The sequence below is a fragment of the Salmo trutta genome, unplaced genomic scaffold (genome assembly GCF_901001165.1).
Source record: "Salmo trutta unplaced genomic scaffold, fSalTru1.1, whole genome shotgun sequence".
NCBI classification, from domain to species: domain Eukaryota; kingdom Metazoa; phylum Chordata; class Actinopteri; order Salmoniformes; family Salmonidae; genus Salmo; species Salmo trutta.
In genome coordinates this window covers 27501-32500 of record NW_021822850.1, presented here as the reverse complement: position 1 = coordinate 32500, position 5000 = coordinate 27501, and the positions used below count along the sequence as shown (strand labels likewise).

Here is a 5000-nt window from a genome sequence, read left to right as displayed (position 1 = left end):
AAGCTTTTTGTCCACGAGGGTGTGCTCTTACACTATTTCATCAGCAACACTGCCTTGTAGTAAGCATTTAATGATGAATTGACTAAATGCAGCTTCCTGCTGCAAAATGCAGTCTGTTTATCAGACTCACTTTGACTATATATGTTGTACCAAGAGATTGTTTATCGTTTACGGCCATACCAGCCTGGGTACGCCCGATCTCGTCTGATCTCGGAAGCTAAGCAGGGTCGGGCCTGGTTAGTACTTGGATGGGAGACCGCCTGGGAATACCAGGTGCTGTAAGCTTTTTGTCCACGAGGGTGTGCTCTTACACTATTTCATCAGCAACACTGCCTTGTAGTAAGCATTTAAAGATGAATTGACTAAATGCAGCTTCCTGCTGCAAAATGCAGTCTGTTTATCAGACTCACTTTGACTATATATGTTGTACCAAGAGATTGTTTATCGTTTACGGCCATACCAGCCTGGGTACGCCCGATCTCGTCTGATCTCGGAAGCTAAGCAGGGTCGGGCCTGGTTAGTACTTGGATGGGAGGACGCCTGGGAATACCAGGTGCTGTAAGCTTTTTGTCCACGAGGGTGTGCTCTTACACTATTTCATCAGCAACACTGCCTTGTAGTAAGCATTTAATGATGAATTGACTAAATGCAGCTTCCTGCTGCAAAATGCAGTCTGTTTATCAGACTCACTTTGACTATATATGTTGTACCAAGAGATTGTTTATCGTTTACGGCCATACCAGCCTGGGTACGCCTGATCTCGTCTGATCTCGGAAGCTAAGCAGGGTCGGGCCTGGTTAGTACTTGGATGGGAGACCGCCTGGGAATACCAGGTGCTGTAAGCTTTTTGTCCACGAGGGTGTGCTCTTACACTATTTCATCAGCAACACTGCCTTGTAGTAAGCATTTAATGATGAATTGACTAAATGCAGCTTCCTGCTGCAAAATGCAGTCTGTTTATCAGACTCACTTTGACTATATATGTTGTACCAAGAGATTGTTTATCGTTTACGGCCATACCAGCCTGGGTACGCCCGATCTCGTCTGATCTCGGAAGCTAAGCAGGGTCGGGCCTGGTTAGTACTTGGATGGGAGACCGCCTGGGAATACCAGGTGCTGTAAGCTTTTTGTCCACGAGGGTGTGCTCTTACACTATTTCATCAGCAACACTGCCTTGTAGTAAGCATTTAATGATGAATTGACTAAATGCAGCTTCCTGCTGCAAAATGCAGTCTGTTTATCAGACTCACTTTGACTATATATGTTGTACCAAGAGATTGTTTATCGTTTACGGCCATACCAGCCTGGGTATGTCTGATCTCGGAAGCTAAGCAGGGTCGGGCCTGGTTAGTACTTGGATGGGAGACCGCCTGGGAATACCAGGTGCTGTAAGCTTTTTGTCCACGAGGGTGTGCTCTTACACTATTTCATCAGCAACACTGCCTTGTAGTAAGCATTTAATGATGAATTGACTAAATGCAGCTTCCTGCTGCAAAATGCAGTCTGTTTATCAGACTCACTTTGACTATATACGTTGTACCAAGAGATTGTTTATCGTTTACGGCCATACCAGCCTGGGTACGCCCGATCTCGTCTGATCTCGGAAGCTAAGCAGGGTCGGGCCTGGTTAGTACTTGGATGGGAGACCGCCTGGGAATACCAGGTGCTGTATGCTTTTTGTCCACGAGGGTGTGCTCTTACACTATTTCATCAGCAACACTGCCTTGTAGTAAGCATTTAATGATGAATTGACTAAATGCAGCTTCCTGCTGCAAAATGCAGTCTGTTTATCAGACTCACTTTGACTATATATGTTGTACCAAGAGATTGTTTATCGTTTACGGCCATACCAGCCTGGGTACGCCCGATCTCGTCTGATCTCGGAAGCTAAGCAGGGTCGGGCCTGGTTAGTACTTGGATGGGAGACCGCCTGGGAATACCAGGTGCTGTAAGCTTTTTGTCCACGAGGGTGTGCTCTTACACTATTTCATCAGCAACACTGCCTTGTAGTAAGCATTTAATGATGAATTGACTAAATGCAGCTTCCTGCTGCAAAATGCAGTCTGTTTATCAGACTCACTTTGACTATATATGTTGTACCAAGAGATTGTTTATCGTTTACGGCCATACCAGCCTGGGTACGCCCGATCTCGTCTGATCTCGGAAGCTAAGCAGGGTCGGGCCTGGTTAGTACTTGGATGGGAGACCGCCTGGGAATACCAGGTGCTGTAAGCTTTTTGTCCACGAGGGTGTGCTCTTACACTATTTCATCAGCAACACTGCCTTGTAGTAAGCATTTAATGATGAATTGACTAAATGCAGCTTCCTGCTGCAAAATGCAGTCTGTTTATCAGACTCACTTTGACTATATATGTTGTACCAAGAGATTGTTTATCGTTTACGGCCATACCAGCCTGGGTACGCCCGATCTCGTCTGATCTCGGAAGCTAAGCAGGGTCGGGCCTGGTTAGTACTTGGATGGGAGACCGCCTGGGAATACCAGGTGCTGTAAGCTTTTTGTCCACGAGGGTGTGCTCTTACACTATTTCATCAGCAACACTGCCTTGTAGTAAGCATTTAATGATGAATTGACTAAATGCAGCTTCCTGCTGCAAAATGCAGTCTGTTTATCAGACTCACTTTGACTATATATGTTGTACCAAGAGATTGTTTATCGTTTACGGCCATACCAGCCTGGGTACGCCCGATCTCTTCTGATCTCGGAAGCTAAGCAGGGTCGGGCCTGGTTAGTACTTGGATGGGAGACCGCCTGGGAATACCAGGTGCTGTAAGCTTTTTGTCCACGAGGGTGTGCTCTTACACTATTTCATCAGCAACACTGCCTTGTAGTAAGCATTTAATGATGAATTGACTAAATGCAGCTTCCTGCTGCAAAATGCAGTCTGTTTATCAGACTCACTTTGACTAATATGTTGTACCAAGAGATTGTTTATCGTTTACGGCCATACCAGCCTGGGTACGCCCGATCTCGTCTGATCTCGGAAGCTAAGCAGGGTCGGGCCTGGTTAGTACTTGGATGGGATGACCGCCTGGGAATACCAGGTGCTGTAAGCTTTTTGTCCACGAGGGTGTGCTCTTACACTATTTCATCAGCAACACTGCCTTGTAGTAAGCATTTAATGATGAATTGACTAAATGCAGCTTCCTGCTGCAAAATGCATGTCTGTTTATCAGACTCACTTTGACTATATATGTTGTACCAAGAGATTGTTTATCGTTTACGGCCATACCAGCCTGGGTACGCCCGATCTCGTCTGATCTCGGAAGCTAAGCAGGGTCGGGCCTGGTTAGTACTTGGATGGGAGACCGCCTGGGAATACCAGGTGCTGTAAGCTTTTTGTCCACGAGGGTGTGCTCTTACACTATTTCATCAGCAACACTGCCTTGTAGTAAGCATTTAATGATGAATTGACTAAATGCAGCTTCCTGCTGCAAAATGCAGTCTGTTTATCAGACTCACTTTGACTATATATGTTGTACCAAGAGATTGTTTATCGTTTACGGCCATACCAGCCTGGGTACGCCCGATCTCGTCTGATCTCGGAAGCTAAGCAGGGTCGGGCCTGGTTAGTACTTGGATGGGAGACCTGCCTGGGAATACCAGGTGCTGTAAGCTTTTTGTCCACGAGGGTGTGCTCTTACACTATTTCATCAGCAACACTGCCTTGTAGTAAGCATTTAATGATGAATTGACTAAATGCAGCTTCGTGCTGCAAATGCAGTCTGTTTATCAGACTCACTTTGACTATATATGTTGTACCAAGAGATTGTTTATCGTTTACTGGCCATACCAGCCTGGGTACGCCCGATCTCGTCTGATCTCGGAAGCTAAGCAGGGTCGGGCCTGGTTAGTACTTGGATGGGAGACCGCCTGGGAATACCAGGTGCTGTAAGCATTTTGTCCACGAGGGTGTGCTCTTACACTATTTCATCAGCAACACTGCCTTGTAGTAAGCATTTAATGATGAATTGACTAAATGCAGCTTCCTGCTGCAAAATGCAGTCTGTTTATCAGACTCACTTTGACTATATATGTTGTACCAAGAGATTGTTTATCGTTTATGGCCATACCAGCCTGGGTACGCCCGATCTCGTCTGATCTCGGAAGCTAAGCAGGGTCGGGCCTGGTTAGTACTTGGATGGGAGACCGCCTGGGAATACCAGGTGCTGTAAGCTTTTGTCCACGAGGGTGTGCTCTCACACTATTTCATCAGCAACACTGCATTGTAGTAAGCATTTAATGATGAATTGACTAAATGCAGCTTCCTGCCTTTTTAATAGGATCAAAGTTCCGTGTGTTGTCAGTTAGCATCTGCCTTGTATTTATAAGACAAATAATAATATTGTTGCTGAATGGCAGCTTGTGTGTGCTTTGTGCTCCCTTACCCTGTTCAAATGATGAAAGAAATAAAGTTTGTATTTATCCAACTACCTGTGCTATAAAGTGATGGCTACAGTGTTTGTAATTTCTTCTACTTTTTCAGTGACACAAGTTCAAGCTGCTTATCTAATTGGTGAAAATGCAATGTCTGTTTATCAGACTCACTTTGACTATATATGTTGTACCAAGAGATTGTTTATTGTTTACGGCCATACCAGCCTGGGTACGCCTGATCTCGGAAGCTAAGCAGGGTCGGGCCTGGTTAGTACTTGGATGGGAGACCGCCTGGGAATACCAGGTGCTGTAAGCTTTTGTCCACGAGGGTGTGCTCTTACACTATTTCATCAGCAACACTGCCTTGTAGTAAGCATTTAATGATGAATTGACTAAATGCAGCTTCCTGCTGCAAAATGCAGTCTGTTTATCAGACTCACTTTGACTATATATGTTGTACCAAGAGATTGTTTATCGTTTACGGCCATACCAGCCTGGGTACGCCCGATCTCGTCTGATCTCGGAAGCTAAGCAGGGTCGGGCCTGGTTAGTACTTGGATGGGAGACCGCCTGGGAATACCAGGTGCTGTAAGCTTTTTGTCCA

The 5000-nt window shown here is 45.7% G+C and overlaps 16 non-coding genes and 2 pseudogenes across 16 annotated transcripts in view; all 18 read left to right on the top strand.

Annotated features, from left to right (window-relative positions):
* The window catches only part of LOC115185564 (5S ribosomal RNA), a 119-nt gene extending 114 nt beyond the window's left edge, over window positions 1-5 (top strand). Inside the window, exon 1 of the ribosomal RNA XR_003875203.1 lies at window positions 1-5. This exon is cut by the window's left edge and continues 114 nt beyond it. This is a non-coding gene — a ribosomal RNA (5S ribosomal RNA).
* Window positions 6-166: 161 nt separating this feature from the next.
* On the top strand, window positions 167-285 carry LOC115185562 (5S ribosomal RNA). Its single transcript, XR_003875201.1, has one exon. It is a non-coding gene; the product is annotated as a 5S ribosomal RNA (ribosomal RNA).
* Window positions 286-446: 161 nt separating this feature from the next.
* LOC115185720 (5S ribosomal RNA) lies at window positions 447-565 on the top strand. The gene has a single exon (XR_003875352.1). It is a non-coding gene; the product is annotated as a 5S ribosomal RNA (ribosomal RNA).
* A 161-nt stretch (window positions 566-726) lies between these two features.
* On the top strand, window positions 727-845 carry LOC115185654 (5S ribosomal RNA). The gene has a single exon (XR_003875290.1). It is a non-coding gene; the product is annotated as a 5S ribosomal RNA (ribosomal RNA).
* Window positions 846-1006: 161 nt separating this feature from the next.
* LOC115185561 (5S ribosomal RNA) lies at window positions 1007-1125 on the top strand. Its single transcript, XR_003875199.1, has one exon. It is a non-coding gene; the product is annotated as a 5S ribosomal RNA (ribosomal RNA).
* Window positions 1126-1286: 161 nt separating this feature from the next.
* On the top strand, window positions 1287-1395 carry LOC115185763 (uncharacterized; annotated as a pseudogene).
* A 161-nt stretch (window positions 1396-1556) lies between these two features.
* LOC115185671 (5S ribosomal RNA) lies at window positions 1557-1675 on the top strand. Its single transcript, XR_003875306.1, has one exon. It is a non-coding gene; the product is annotated as a 5S ribosomal RNA (ribosomal RNA).
* Window positions 1676-1836: 161 nt separating this feature from the next.
* Window positions 1837-1955, top strand: LOC115185560 (5S ribosomal RNA). Its single transcript, XR_003875198.1, has one exon. It is a non-coding gene; the product is annotated as a 5S ribosomal RNA (ribosomal RNA).
* Window positions 1956-2116: 161 nt separating this feature from the next.
* Window positions 2117-2235, top strand: LOC115185559 (5S ribosomal RNA). The gene has a single exon (XR_003875197.1). It is a non-coding gene; the product is annotated as a 5S ribosomal RNA (ribosomal RNA).
* Window positions 2236-2396: 161 nt separating this feature from the next.
* Window positions 2397-2515, top strand: LOC115185558 (5S ribosomal RNA). Its single transcript, XR_003875196.1, has one exon. It is a non-coding gene; the product is annotated as a 5S ribosomal RNA (ribosomal RNA).
* Window positions 2516-2676: 161 nt separating this feature from the next.
* Window positions 2677-2795, top strand: LOC115185646 (5S ribosomal RNA). Its single transcript, XR_003875283.1, has one exon. It is a non-coding gene; the product is annotated as a 5S ribosomal RNA (ribosomal RNA).
* A 160-nt stretch (window positions 2796-2955) lies between these two features.
* Window positions 2956-3075, top strand: LOC115185712 (5S ribosomal RNA). Its single transcript, XR_003875345.1, has one exon. It is a non-coding gene; the product is annotated as a 5S ribosomal RNA (ribosomal RNA).
* Window positions 3076-3237: 162 nt separating this feature from the next.
* Window positions 3238-3356, top strand: LOC115185557 (5S ribosomal RNA). The gene has a single exon (XR_003875195.1). It is a non-coding gene; the product is annotated as a 5S ribosomal RNA (ribosomal RNA).
* Window positions 3357-3517: 161 nt separating this feature from the next.
* LOC115185706 (5S ribosomal RNA) lies at window positions 3518-3637 on the top strand. Its single transcript, XR_003875339.1, has one exon. It is a non-coding gene; the product is annotated as a 5S ribosomal RNA (ribosomal RNA).
* Window positions 3638-3797: 160 nt separating this feature from the next.
* On the top strand, window positions 3798-3917 carry LOC115185711 (5S ribosomal RNA). The gene has a single exon (XR_003875344.1). It is a non-coding gene; the product is annotated as a 5S ribosomal RNA (ribosomal RNA).
* Window positions 3918-4078: 161 nt separating this feature from the next.
* LOC115185644 (5S ribosomal RNA) lies at window positions 4079-4197 on the top strand. The gene has a single exon (XR_003875281.1). It is a non-coding gene; the product is annotated as a 5S ribosomal RNA (ribosomal RNA).
* Window positions 4198-4603: 406 nt separating this feature from the next.
* LOC115185755 (uncharacterized) lies at window positions 4604-4712 on the top strand (annotated as a pseudogene).
* Window positions 4713-4872: 160 nt separating this feature from the next.
* Window positions 4873-4991, top strand: LOC115185555 (5S ribosomal RNA). Its single transcript, XR_003875194.1, has one exon. It is a non-coding gene; the product is annotated as a 5S ribosomal RNA (ribosomal RNA).
* The last annotated feature ends 9 nt before the right edge of the window (window positions 4992-5000 follow it).